The following is a 15041-nucleotide window of genomic DNA, read 5'->3' on the forward strand; positions in this document are numbered from 1 at the left end:
GAACGGTCAGAAACTGAGTGAAAAGGGGGACAAGAGTGAGAAGGAAAGTGTTAGGGTACGTGTTTTAAATGTACTTTTATTTTTAGAGTTGATTGCATTGCCTAATTAAACTATGAATTCTAAATACATGAATTTTAAGGAGTATGCTGCGTGGTTTACATAGAAAATCCAAGATAATCTAACACTCAAATTACGATGATTAATAAGAGAGTTTAGCAAGGTGGCTGGACTTTTTAAAATTCATGTTCACAATCACATTCTTCATCAAAATTATAAAAATGTGATTTTTAAAAGACAGCTATCACAGAAGCAAAGAAACACAAAAGATACCTGAATACACAAAAGATACATTAGAAACTTTATTCATTAAGGATAAGTATGTGAAATATATACCATGTCTATATATATGAGAACTCAATATCATAAAGATATAATTCCTTCCTAAAATAATACACAAATTCAGTACAAAGCAAATCAAGATTCCAATTATGCTCGGTGGAACTTGACTAGTTGATTTTAAATTTATATGGAATAATTAAAGAGTGATGAATCCATTTTTAAAACAAATGAAGGAGCTGCAGAAACTTGCCCTATATAATTTATTATAAATTTATAGCAGCTAAGACAATATAGTATTTGCACAACTACAGACAAATAGACCAGTGAAACAGAACTGAGGACTGAGCAACAAACATGTATGTGTGGCTGCTTGATATATGACGGAAATTGCATTACAAATCGGGGAGGAAGAAAGGAGCTACTTGACAAATAGTACTGTAATATTTGGATATCTAAATGGAAAAAAAATAAAATTGGGTTTCTACTTTATATGTTGCACAAAAAATCAATTCCAGTAAGCAAACTTTCAGACTTTTAAAAGAAAATTTAGAATCATTGCTCTTTTTTCTATTCACAAGTTTGCTTCTATAGAATCATTTTTTTATGAGCTCAAGTAAAGCAAGATTTCTTTTAAACTGCACAAACATACAAGCTATAAGGAAAACAATAAATAAATTTGACCTCATTAAAAATTAAAACTATATCAAAAGATACTAGAAACTAATGGAAAAGACAGTTAAATTAAAAGGTTGGGAGAAGATATTTGCAACACATACAGTCGACAAAGGATCAGTCCACTGAATATATAATTAACATCTCCAAATGAGTGAGAGAGAAAAAGTCAACAATCATGTAGGAAAAAAAAAAAAAGGCAAAAAATATGCACAGGCAATTCCCAGAGAGGAATCTTGAATGACCAATAAACATAAGCATATATAGTTAATCATTAGCAATTAAATAAAGGCAAATTGTAAATCATTTTATACCAACACTGACAAGAATGTGAAAATTTTGAGACTCTCATACATAGTTGCTGGGACTATAAATTGGTACACTCATCTAAAGAAGCAATTTTGAATTATATAGTAAAGTTGAAATATATGGTAAACCTAAAAATGATACACACATTGGCCCAGCAGCTTCAAAGGACTTACCCTGTAGGAGCTCTTGTACATAAACAAAAATGTTAATTGACTAGTCTAGGCCAGACATAGTTTCAGATGCTCAGGATATAACAAGGGCAATAAAAGGTAAAGACCCCTGTTCTCATACAGCTAATGTTCCAAGGGAGACTGAATCAAAAATAAATAAATAAATAAAATAAACAAAAACAAAGAAAAGAATTAAGCAGAATAAATAAATACATAAACTGGAATGGAAGTTGATAAGCACTGTGGTTTTAAAAAGGGAAAGGAGAGGAAGAAAAAGAAGAAAATCAGGGTAGAGAGATGAGAAGTCCTGGCATGAGAGGGGGCTAACTTCAATATAAATAAGATGGTGTAAGTCTGGTGACATTTTGGCCAAGATCTGAAGGAGATGAAGGAGTTAGCCCTCTGCATATCTAAGGAAGAGTGTTCCTGGTAGAGGAAACAGCAAGAGAGCCAGATTGGCTGAGGTGGAGTGAACAATAGAGGGTATCAGAGATAAGGTTACTCTGGGATTTTTAAGCAAGAATTTTAGTGAGTTGTGCTTTCAGGAATAACACTCAAGAGAAGTTAAAGAAATAGGGCTAGGCAGAGTAGTTGAACTGTGGTGCAGTTACAAGAGAGGCTCCAGCTGATCCTCTCAGGAGCTCAAGGGATGGGACAGTCCTTAAGAATTGCTTTGCCTTGATGTAAGGGGCATGAGGTGGAAGGAATGTAACCTTCTGTGAGGCAACTTTCTGACCAAGGAAAATTCCCAGAGACAGGCTCAATTAAGAGACATCAGCTACCTACTCTCCTGTTTGTTTTGGTATAGTAAGAAACGGAAATAACTATTCCAGAGGAATATTTATAATTTCCTTTCTTCCTGAGGAAATTTATAAGAATAGATTAGTAAAAAGATTTACAGTTCCTAGTGTTGTAGCATATCTTAAAGTCATAAAGGATATTTACTGTCTCTCTCCTCTACTATCCATTCTAGATTCCCCTCATCCTTTACTATCATCTGTGATCATTTAGGTAGTTTACCTGGTAGGTGACCAAAACACTCTGGTAACTATGTTCCTCTCAGATTGTGGCTGTTGCACTTGTCCATTTAATAATAAAGCTTGTACCGAGGAGGCTGAGTGCCATGGCTCACACCTATAATCCCAGCACTTTGGGAGACTGAGGCAGGTGAATCATTTGAGGTCAGGAGTTCAAGACTAGCCTGGACAACACAGTGAAACCCCATCTCTACTAAAACCACAAAAATTAGCCAGGTGTGGTGGCGGGTGCCTGTAATCCCAGCTACTCAGGAGGCTGAGGCATGAGAATTGCTTGAACCTGGGAGGCAGAGGTTGTAGTGAGCTGAGATCATGCCACTGCATACTGCATTCCAGCCTGGGAGACACAGAGTGAGACTCAGTCTAAAAAATAAATAAATAAAAATTAAAAAATAAAAATAAAAATAAAAAGATTGTACTGAGGAGAAGCAAGAAGCAAGAGACAACCTAATGGATAACATGAGTGACAAACTTCACTTTTCCCTGTCCCCACTGTGTAACAGCAGCCTTACCTTCTCTTGATATTGGAACCATCAACTTCTGCCAGGGTGGTGACTCCTCTTCTTGTCTGCTGATGTCAGAAAAAGGAGGCGAAAAAATCTGTGTGGCAGCCCTACCTTTCCGTTTACAGGGACTCCGTATTTGTCATGGTGAAAATGTTCTTCTAGGAACAAAGACTTTTGGACTCACAGAGCCTAGAATCAAGAGGGTACATAGAAAGCACATCTTTCCCTATGTGGATCACTAGGAGTGAGGGAATTCAGAGCTACTTATACTTTGTTCCCAGGCATGTATACTTGCATACTAGGAAACAAACACTACATAATAATTATTGTTTTAGGGTGTTTATACTTTGCTCTGGAGGATGACACCCCATTGTTTCAGGGTATCATATGTAAGTTGGTACTTTAGCTATGCTTTCAAAGCTATGCTCTATCTGGCCAGCATGCTCCTGGTGGCTAAGTGTGTGATAGAACCAGTGGATCCCATGGTCATGTGCTCACTGCTACACCTTCTTTGAACCTATGTGAAGTTATGCCAGATCCTATGTCAGTGGATCAGTGATTCTGTATGTTCTTGGATAATAGTACTAGCTGAGTCCTGTGAGCAGAAGAGGCAAACCCACACCAGAATATTTGTTAATTCTAGCGATTCAAGATGAATCACTTGCCACTGATGGGATTGGTCCCTTCATGATGTGTTACCGTATCAATACTCAATATTAATTTTTGTTGCAAGTAAGTTGGACATTCAGTTATAGCCAGGCGCCACTGAGCGGGGAGAGACCATGCTGTTAGGCATAGATAGCCTCCATCTCTGCTGCTATGTTTACCTTGTTCATGAGTCCATCCTGCCAGCACTGGGGTAGCTAATGATGGAGGCTGGTTAATATAAACCAGCAAGGTCATTCTGTCTGCTTATTTGTTCATTGCCTTTTCCATGGTGAACGTTCTATAATGGATTTTAATGTGTACAACAGAGATCTTTGGACTTTCTTCCCACTCTTATAGGTCCATCCACATGACTCTTTCCCAGACCGCTTTGTTTTCAATCTTCCAATCATTTTTCTTTCCTTTCTTTCTTTTTTCTTTTACTTTCTTTTTTTTTTTTTTGAGACACAGTTTCACTGTGTTGCCGGGTTGGAGTACAGTGGTGCAATCTCAGCTCACCGCAACCACCACCTCCTAGGTTCAAGCAGTTCTTTTGCCTCAGCCCCCTGTGTAGCTGGGACTACAGGCACATGCCACCATGCCTGGCTAATTTTTTCTCTTTTTTTTTGTAGTTTTAGTAGAGAACTGGTTTCACCATGTTGACCAGGCTGATCTGGAGTTCCTGACCTCAAGTGATCCACCTGCCTTGGCCTTCCAAAGTCCTGGGATTACAGGTGTTAGCCACCATGTCTGGCCCAATCTTTTTTCTTCTAGTTCCCTAAAAACCAGACATGACATTCATCATTACCCTAAATGTACTATATATATTTTTACCTGTAGCCATATAGATAACTAACTGCACCTAACTAGATGTACCATTCAAAACTCTGCCCATTGGATGGAATTCCCTTGACTACTAATGCCAGGATCACATCAGAGAGGAATTCTAAGATAGCCACCATCCATTTTCAGCCTTTACTAACATACCATGATACTTAACCCAAATAATCCAAACTCAGTATTCTTCCTCCTCTGTCAATTAGTCATAAGGAAACTCCACCAAACACAATTATCACACACTCCTATAGTCACAAGGATGAGCTCAAAGATAGGTGCTAGTGCAGTTGAGATGGATGACAGGAACATGTGGGCCACCTACTCAGAAAGCTTATTTGCCCTCTAGTCCTGCACATGTCCAATGCTGAACATACCACACATATCTTGTGAGGCACTGTTGCTGGACCTATCCAATCTGGTATCTTGGTGGATCTGATAGAATTATAATAATTCTTCATTGAAGAATATTATTGAAGAATAATTCTTCATTGAAGAATATATCATTGAAGATATATTGGAACCATTAACTTCTGCCAGGGTAGTGACTCCTTTTGTCGCTGATGTCTTAGAAAAAAGAGGCCAAAAAACCTTTGTGGCAGCCCTACCTTTCCATTTACATCTTAATTGAATATATTTCCCTGCTTCTGTAGAAAATGTATCCTAACAAGGCCTCCAACATATCACATTTTGCTCATGTGGTCTGAATAATACATTATCAGTAGAGTGAACCAATATAACACCCTTAGAATTGTACCTTTAGTCCACATCCCTTCTGACTATAATATGATAGGGGGCAGGAGAGATAACATAGCCCCTGGGAAACAACCAGAAATAGAAACCTTTGTGTATCTTTTCATGCTTTTGTTCCTCCTTTCTAAGAGGGATGGAAAAGAATGCATTTACCAAATCAATGACTACACATTATGTACCTGAAGTCATATTAATCTGTTACAGAAAATATACTGCATATAGCATTGTAGCTGCAACTGGGGCTACTACTTGGTTGAGTCTGCAGTAGTTAACTGTCATTCTTCAGAGTCTGCCTGGCTTTGTAGAGAGCTGGTGAGATAAAGGTGGGGGATAATCATGTCTACCACCTTTGTATTCTTTTCATCTTTAAGATTGATATTAACCTTTCCACTCCCACGGAGATGCAAAAATTTTTTTCTGAGTACTCTTGGTTGGGGAATGGGTAGCAGTTTCAGAAACAACCACTTGGCTTTTTCCAGTACAATAATTCTATAATAAACCCTAGCCCAAATGATCAACGTGGGGTTACTCCAACTCTAAAGTATGTTCATATTTTTATATTCAGAAATGAGAGTAATATATATTGTTTTATATTCAGAAATGAGAGAAATGACCAATGCAGGCAGAGAGTGTCTGTTGACCCAATATGAGCCTTATCTGGGCCAGAACTTCATTTCTTATCTGGCCCCTATATGCCCACATCCTAACAGGAGGCCACAATGACACTTTGGGTACCTAGGTATCAATGTCAACTCACACTTTGTGTAAAAGGTTCATCCTAAAAAGCTTTGGATATTCCTCCTTTCTCCAATATATATCTAACTAAATAAATGTCCTGGACTGCAGTCTTTCTGTAGAAGACTTGGGGAAATGTTCCATATGCTATTTGGTTTAGTCCTACATGGTCTGTCCTCTTGGGGACACAGCCAGTTCTAAGAATTAGCTCTAGTCCAAAAACCGCAGAAGGACTTGAGACTTTTTATTATGATAGTTGCCCTCAGCCTTATCACTTACCCTTGATTTTTTAAAAAAGTACTATGGATCAAATAATATTCATCTGTATATAAGCAACATCTCCCAGGGCCCTTGCCAGAATATTAAATCATAGTAGAGTGTCTCTATCTTGATACATTCTTTCTTATCCAAGTTTATATATCAGATTCCTGTTGACCCAGCTCTCTTAGGATCCAATTCTATATGTATGATCCTAGGTTCTGACACTACGTGTTGGCTAGGTCCTACAGCAACTTTGATAGATAGTGTTTTTACTCCCTTTGCAGACCCAGTACTTATCTAGCCAGATTTTGCTGTGATGTAACCCTAGGAACTAACGTAGTGTCCAGTTGTGGTGGTGAGGTGTGTCCTGAGCGGGCACACATCTTCAAGCAAGTAGAGAACACTAGGGAGGAATGGGATACTTTTGAAGGTCCATAGGGTTCAGGAGAATCTGAGGAGTCAAGACTTTTTAGTGCTTTGGCCTAGATACCCGTATCCTCAATTGTAGAGTTCCATTTCTTTCCAATTAGCTCTCTGGCATTAGCGTAGCAAGCCTGCTGGATGTGACATCTTTTCTCAAGCTCTGCTACACATTCAGCTGAGCCCCAGGCCTGATCCTCAGCCTTTGCTGCCCTGTGGCTGAAGGAGACTCTTTATATGGTACCAGGAATGTCTCTGAATTTTTCACTTCGCCTTACATTCATAATCACCCAATTCCATTGCTTTCTTCCAACGCATCTGTGGTCCTCAAAAACAGCTCTACCATTTCAAAGTCATTATAAATACGTTTTCTACTTAAATTCTAAAAAAAATATTAGTAGAACATTCTTTCTAGGGCCTTTTGTGTTCCGACACGTCTTACAGTATATGCCAACAATGCAAGGCCCTGATCATTCTTTTGCCCATGCTATTTCTCAGGGTTATTTATGCAGCTCATAAGCTACCCCAACTCTTCTTTGTTTTTAGTGGCTCCCAGGCATCCAAACTATGACAGTTCCCTCAGCTCTCCGAATGAGGTAAGATAGAAACCAGTCCCTTGGGCCACCCTCCAAAGAGCCAGAACAGAGGATGCATGCTCCAATTTTTTCTTTCTCCCAAGAAAGAATTCATAAGCCAGGACATTGTCACCTAGCTCTGAGCTGTGCCCACTTGGGGGAAGGGCTGACATGACCCCTATGGTCTGAAGTTTATGTTCCCCCAAAATTCTTACATTTAAACCTAAACCCCAAGGTGATGGCATTAAAAGGTGAGGACTTGGGAGTGATTAGGTAATGAGAGTTCTGCCCTCATGAATGGGGTTAGTGCCCTTATAAGAAAAGGCTAGAGGGAGCCTATTTGCCCCATCTACCAAAACAGGACACATAGAACGCACCATATCTATAAAGTAGAGAAAAGTTTTCACTCTATGCCAAATCTGCTATTGCCTTGACCTTGGACTTCTCAGCCTTCGGAACTGTGAGCAATGAATTTCTGTTGTTTATAAATTACTCAGTTTAAGGTATTTTGTTATAGCAGCCTGACTGGACTAAGACATTGTGTAAAGTGAAATTGTACTTCTTACCCATTTCAATGTAGCAGTTTTGGCTTTTAGCTCACCTGGGGTACTGCAACTTTTTAACTTGATTCTAGAATTCTCATAAGGATATGTTGATCCATATATAATTGTTAATCAGCATTTCTGTAGGGGAACAGGGCTAGTACTTCCAATTCTGCCATCTTTCTGATGTCACTCCTAACCCAGAATTTTAAATCCAGTGGAAATGTCCTTCAAAAATAAGAGTGAAATAAAGACATTTTCTATTAAATGAAAACTGAAAAATCCTTCTCCAGCAGACTTGCACCTGCATGGAAAACCAACCAACCAAACCAAACCAAAACCAAACCCTAAAGAAAAACAAAAAATCTTCAGACCGAAGGGAGGTGAGGCTGGAAACTCAGATCTACAAGAAGGAATGAAGAGCATCAGAATGGTGAATATGCATGTGAATATAAAAGCCTTGCTTTTTAGTTAATTTCTTTAAAAAACAAGGGATCATTTAAAGTAAAAATAGTATCATTTTAAGCTGGCAGTTACAACATACAGAGAAGTAAAATATATAAGAATAGTACTACAAAAGATGGGTGTATTAGTCTGTTATCATGCTGCTATGAAGAAATACCCAAGACCAGGTAATTTATAAAGAAAGGAGGTTTAATTGACTCACAGTTCTGCATGGCTGGGGAGACCTCAGGAAACTTACAATCATGGCAGAAGGAGAAGCAACATCTTCTTCACATGGTGGCAGGAGAGAGAAGAGAACAGAGTGAAGGGGAAAACCCCTTATAAAACCTCAGATCTCATGAGACCTTAGTATCATGAGAATAGCACGGAGAAAACCACCCCATGATTCAATTACCTCCCACTGGGCCCCTCCCACCACATGTAGGGATTATGGGAACTACAATTCAAGATGACATTTGGGTAGGGACACAGCGAAACCATATCAATGGGCAAGAGCAAAGGAATAATAGTGTTGTAAGTTTCTGTCTATATGTGAAATGGAAAGTGTTAAATATGCAACTAAGACTAAAATGTGAAGTGATACAATATTATTTCCAATTAGGCTGTGATAAATTAAAGATGGGTACTGTAATTACTGTAACAGTCATCAGATTCCTGTCTATTTCCACTGCAGCACTTACTTATTCAGAAATGGGTTTATTTTTAAGTCTATAAAGCATAAGTGACTCTACATTTGCATGTTTCTTCAAATGCCCTGGCCTGGAATGATACCTAGCAATGTGTTTACATGGTTCATAAACTTGCAAAATTTGACGGGAAAAAATGGATATTTTAGCAACAGGTGTTTAAACCACTGTTTGTTTGTTTCCATTTCTGACTCCCCATCTCTTATTTTTCTCTTGTTGAGTGGCACTGAAATAACAACAGAGAATTTTAGCATCTGGTAAGGGGACACTATCTTAGAAATAAATCATTTTAACTACAATTTGAAAAGATATTTTGGCATGATTTAAGCAATAAATGCTAAATTACAAAATGAAATAATTTATTAAAGAACTGAGAGCAAATTTAAATTTAAAAATTAATGGAGGCTGGGCATGGTGGCTCATGCCTGTAATCCCAGCACATTGGAAGGCCAAGGTGGGCAGATCACCTGAGGTCAGGAGTTTGAGACCAGCCTGGCCAACATGGCAAAACCCTGTCTCTACTAAAAATACAAAATTAACTGGGCGTGGTGGCACATGCCTGTAATCCCAGATACTCAAGGTATGAGAATCGCTTGAACCCGGGAGGCAGAGGTTGCAATGAGCTGAGATCGAGACACTGCACTCCATCCTGGGAAATAGAGCAAGACTCCTTCCCCACCCCCTGCCAAAAAAGTTCATGGAATGAGAAACAAAAGAAAGATAATAAAATCAATGGAAATTATTCTGACATCAGGAAGCAAATTATAACAAAAGAAACAATGTCAAAGTATATGAAATCAGCAACTCATTAAGAAAAAAAGCTAAACTTTGAATATGGTAAAAAATAGGCTCTTGGATTAATTCTCTAGTGAAGAAAAGTGAATCACTGAACACATTGAAAGAGATTTAAATTTCTTGCACATTTGACACAAAATACCGATATTGACAAAAACAACATAATATGCCATTGGCAATGAGGACATCTAAGACCAACTAGTTAATGTGTCATCAACACAGAGATTCTCAGATTAGTCCCCACATAAAAAAATTTTAATGTCCTGAAATCTTGTAGGTCATAATTGAAAGAAACTTGATAGAAGTTTACTCAAATGTCAACAATTTGAAAAGCTTTTGATCAACTATGCTAGAGGAAAGGCTACATTAACTTTTTATTCTTTCTAGAAAAATTTAAATTATGAAATTAACGTATGAAGAAGCAGTCCAAGAACATAAAGCCAACAAATTAGGGGAGAGTTACTATAGGTGTCAGGCAGTTAAATAATAAAAATATTTTGTTATTTTTCTGATTTTTGTTTGTGATGGTTGGGAGACTTTAAAATCTGTAGTATGGCCGAGTGTGGTGACAGCAGCTCACACCTTTAATCCCAGCACTTTAGGAGGCAGAAGCAAGAGGATTGCTTGAGCCCAGGAGTTTGAGGCTGCAGTGAGCTATGCTCACACCACTGCACCCCAGCTTGGTTGACAGAATGAGACCCCATCTCAAAAAAAAAATTGTAATGTGATATAAAGAATGTATTTTCCATTCTATTTTTATTTTTTATTATTATTATTTTTTGAGATGGGGTATCACTCTGTCACCCATGCTGGAGTGCAGTGGCACAATCTCAGCTCACTGCAACCTCCACCTCCCAGGCTCAAACAATCCTCCCACCTCAGACCCACAGGCATGTGCCACCATGCCTGGCTAATTTTTGTATTTTTGGTAGAGATGGGGTTTCACCATGTTGCCCAGGCTGGTCTTGAACTCCTGAGCTAATGCAATCTGCCTGCCTCAGTCTCCCAATGTGCTAGGATTACAGGCGTGAACCACCATGCCTGGCCCATTTTCCATGCTAAATCTCAATTTTTTTTTTCTTTTTCCTTCTTTCTTTTCTTTTTTTTATTTATATATCTATTTTTAATTTTGGAGACTGTGTCTCAGTCTGTCACTCAAGCTAGAGTGGAGTGGCATGATCATGGCTACTACAACTGCTGATTCTCCCTGCCCAGCCTCCCCAGTAGCTGAGACTAATAGCATGAGTCACTGTACCTGGCTAATATTTTTTATTTTTTGTAGAGACAGAGTCTTACTATGTCACCCAGGCTTGTCTTGAACTCCTGGACTCAAGAGATCCTCCTATCTTGGCCTCCCAAAGTGTTGGGATTACAGGTGTGAGCTATTACACCTGACCTAAATCTCCATTTTCATACCTATGTTTGTACTTGTAATTTTGAATTCTTTTTCTCAAGTAGGGTCTCTTGAATTGTATAAAATGGATCTCCCTCTGTCTGTATTCCTCATTACATTATAAACCCCATGAGGATGAGGACCTTGTGTCCTTCATTATTATATCCAGCAAGCCCTTGGCACAAAGATAGCAATCAATGGAAATCTATATATGGATTTCCTATATATGGAATGAATGAATTGTAAAAAATCAATTCAACCTCTTAACATGTATTATCTGTCTTCTCGATTTCTATTGCTACTGCCTTGATTCAGGCCCTCACTCTCTCTACCCTGGATTCTTGTAGTAGTCTCCTAGCTGGTCTCCCTGCTTGTAGACTCATTTCCTTACAGTCCATCCCCACATGGCTGCCAATATAACATTTCTAGAAGTAAATTTGATCAGATTGCTCAAATTCCTTGGTTAGGGATCCAAAAAAAGAAAGAGCTGGTGCCCCTGCCACATAATCCACTCTCCAGTCATGCTGATCAGCCCAGTTCTGTGGATGTACCAAAGGATCTCACCCCAGTTCTGCTTTTGTACATTTGATTCCCTCTCCCAGAAATTTATTTCCTTTGCTCCTTTTCCAGTGCACACTGGCAGATTCCTGCTGCTTCTTGTTTTGCCCCATTAGTTTTCCTCTCTCTTCCATGCCACGAATTCAAACTAATACATACATTTATTTCCTACAATCGTACTTAGCATTTTATATGTTCCAGAGACTATCCTCATCGATTTACAAGCACTGATTTTATTTTACTTCATTTCACATGCATCAGTTTTACGTAGTTACTTGTTTACATGCTCTTCTTCTAGACTTTGGGATTCCAGAAGACAGAGGTTTGAGAGTAAAAAACAAAATAACAAGACCACAACAAAAACAACTCTGTATTCTCGTCCCCACCATTACCATCTCCCCTTTGTGATGTCAAAGAGACCAGAGGAAGTGGACAGACTAGGAGAAGCATAGGTAAGTATTAGAGACAGAAAAAGTATGAAGTCTCTTCTGTGAGGACTAACAATAGTGATGCCATTTTACAACCTTGATGACTGTGTTCTCAAGAAACAAAGCAAATGTTAACCCTGCCCTCAGCTTCAACAGAGCATTACAGCCCTAACCGCAACAGAGCCCAATGACCCTAACCACATCTGTCCCCAGTTGGAAAGTCTGCAAACAGTTCCAACTGGCCAGCACTTCTCCAACCCCTCCCCAATAGGAACTTTATTATAAAAGCCTCAGCTTGTAAGCGATCAGAGTATCAGCCAGATTCCTGACTGGAACTCTTCGCAGGCTTATTCCTGTGAATAAACCTGTTTGGCCGTGGAATTGCCTCCTGTTACTCGCTCTCTTCCTTTATATCTTCCTAACACCTTCCAGCTCTAATGTTTTGCGTCTCGATGACCATCTAGCTCCTAAATGCTGGGGGCCGCTCCCCATAGAAATCCCTCGCCGCATTTCTCCGCCTTGTAACCAGTGAGGCTGGGATTTTTGGCCCCGGGTTTTGCAATAAGGGAGTCACCAAGATGCAGCCACCTCTGGAATTCCTAGAAAGGAAAGAGTTGCCTGGCTTCAGCCAGTGGGCTCAGAACGGCTGACGCATTTCCGGCCTTTGCGGTTGATCGGTCATTGGGGTGCTGCAGCCCCGCCACCTGTTCCGTAGCTTCCCGGTGCCCCGAAGGTGAGTCTTGGTCCCTGGTCGCGACCCGCCAGGCTCCCGGAACATTTCAGGTCTGTGCCTCGAAGTAGGCGGGGAGGGAACGTCTGCGCAGGCGTGACCCACGCCCCTACACATTCACTGGCCTGAAGTCCCAGTGGAGTAGGTGGAGGTCCCGCCCCTGATCCTGAAGGCTAAACAGCCTTTCCTTGTCTGAGATAACGCCCGGAGCTCTTTGTCCTGCCTCCAAGACGATTAAGGAGCGCAGACACAAAAGGTGAGGTTAGAGCGAAAGTTTAATAAGCGAAAAGAAAAAGCTCTCTGCCAGCAGAGATAGGCTCCCGACCCGGAGTACCCACTATGGGGCCCGTTCTGACGTTTTTGTGGACTGGAAAGGAGAATGCGCTTAGTCTGCGGGCTGTCTTGGCGAACGCTTGACTGAGCTTGGCCCAGGACCAATCAGGAGCTGAAATGATGATTCATAGATGCGGCTTAGCTTGGCCCAGGACCTATCAGAATCTGATGTGAAAGCTTGGGCCCGGACCAATCAGGGGCTGAGGCGATGATTCATAGAAGCTGGGCTTATCGTGCTAATGAAGGAAAGTAGAGCTCCCGCCGGAACCTACCAGAGCCCACCGTGCCCATACCCACAAAGGAGAAGAAACTTTTCCTGGGAACCTGCTGACTATACAAAGGACAAAGGCATTATGTGCCAGGCCTTGTTCCCTTATCTGAGTGAGCTGGAGGTTCTGTGCAAGTTTTTATCCAAACGGCCCGAGGTTTTTCTATCTGTGCAGCCGTGGGCATATCTATAGGCACAACACCCTGTGCTAGTTCCCTTATCGGTGTCTGCAACGTGAATGTTTTCCCAGGCTGCGTTTTATGCTATGTGGAGATGAGACACTGACCCATGGACGGGGGCGGGCTCTCCAGGGACCCTTCCCTTGCTATCTACCTAAGGCAAGCTAGGTAGCTCCTTTCACAGGGTGGTGGAAGAGACCCCTAGAGAGGGCGGAGCTTTAGCAGCGAAACCGAGGTCGAGAGGTAGAGAAGGGGTGGACTTCGCTCCCTGTCAAAAGCCTTATTCAAAAGCCTTATTTCCTATATACACGTAACTTTTATTTAATAAGTCAACATTATGCAATGTTTGTCGCATATAATGTTTTCTTTAAATATTGTAAAACCACAAACCTCATAACTTGTCACCTCTAGTTTCTAATGCATCTCTAAAAATTAGGGACATTTCCCTACATAGCCACAATATTATTAGCACACCCAACTAAGTGTAGGCGCTTCACCTAACACCTAGTTCATGTTTAAATCCCTCCACCCCCTGTTGTTCCACAGATGTCTTTTACACCTGTTTGTACCAACTAGCATCCAATCATAGACCACTCACTGCATGTAGTTAAGTCTCAATCTAGGGCAATTTTACCCTTTGCCTCCCTTCCTCCCATCCCATTGCCTTGTTGAAAAGGAGGCTCTTCCAGTCTTCCTGTAGTGCATCCCCAATTTTTGATTTGACTGTTTCCTCATGGTATCTAAGTTCTTCCTCTGTTTTCTTGTCATCGTACTTGGTTATCCTTTGGGATGTATTTTACAACACAGATGATTTGTGATTTACATGATCTCTTTGTTGCTGTTGCTAATTATGCTGACGTGAGATAACGTTCTCACGATGAAAACATTCTCTTTTATGCTCTTTCTGCCATGTTTTTATTTCAGTGAAGGACAATGGGGACACATCAAACTCTGCACTGTTTCACTCTTTGCTGTCTGACACCTCATAGACACTTACGGATTAATGAATTCCTTTGTGGATTACAGGCAATGCATAGAAACTTAATCTTGTATTTAGGATGAGCTCTCCCACTTCCTCCAGGAGTATACCTTGTATACATTTTTCAAATTATGGCTTTTATTTTATTGTATTGTAATTATATCCTCAAGAGCTATAAACACCCGTGTATTCCCAGCTCTTAGCACAGCTCCATAAATTGATTGTCCAGTGACTGAACTGCTTTTACAAAGGTTAAGCTGTTTCTCCTTTCATGTGTACAGTAACATCTAAACTAAGTGGAAGTCTTTCCAGATTCAGTGCAATAGCCTTCACCCCCTCCACTTTACCCTTTTTTCAACTCTTGCCTCTTCTGCTTCTACTCTTGCTTTCTTCTTCCACTCTTGCCTCTACCCTGATTCCCTCAGCTCA

At 40.2% G+C, this 15041-nt stretch overlaps 1 protein-coding gene across 5 annotated transcripts in view; it reads left to right on the top strand.

The window, feature by feature from the left end:
* Positions 1-15041, top strand: part of ZSCAN31 (zinc finger and SCAN domain containing 31) — a 28397-nt gene that overhangs the window by 4599 nt on the left and 8757 nt on the right. Inside the window, exons 2-3 of one of the 5 annotated variants that reach the window (XM_078000748.1) lie at positions 8092-8231; positions 11994-12147. The gene's annotated coding sequence lies outside the window, so the exon portion shown is untranslated. Of the gene's footprint in view, positions 1-8091; positions 8232-11993; positions 12148-12762; positions 12857-12949; positions 13110-15041 lie in introns of those variants that run through there. The other 4 variants (XM_078000749.1, XM_028847753.2, XM_015135802.3 and 1 more) reach the window with 4 other exon arrangements.

This window comes from Macaca mulatta, chromosome 4 (genome assembly GCF_049350105.2).
Source record: "Macaca mulatta isolate MMU2019108-1 chromosome 4, T2T-MMU8v2.0, whole genome shotgun sequence".
In the NCBI taxonomy this organism is placed as follows: domain Eukaryota; kingdom Metazoa; phylum Chordata; class Mammalia; order Primates; family Cercopithecidae; genus Macaca; species Macaca mulatta.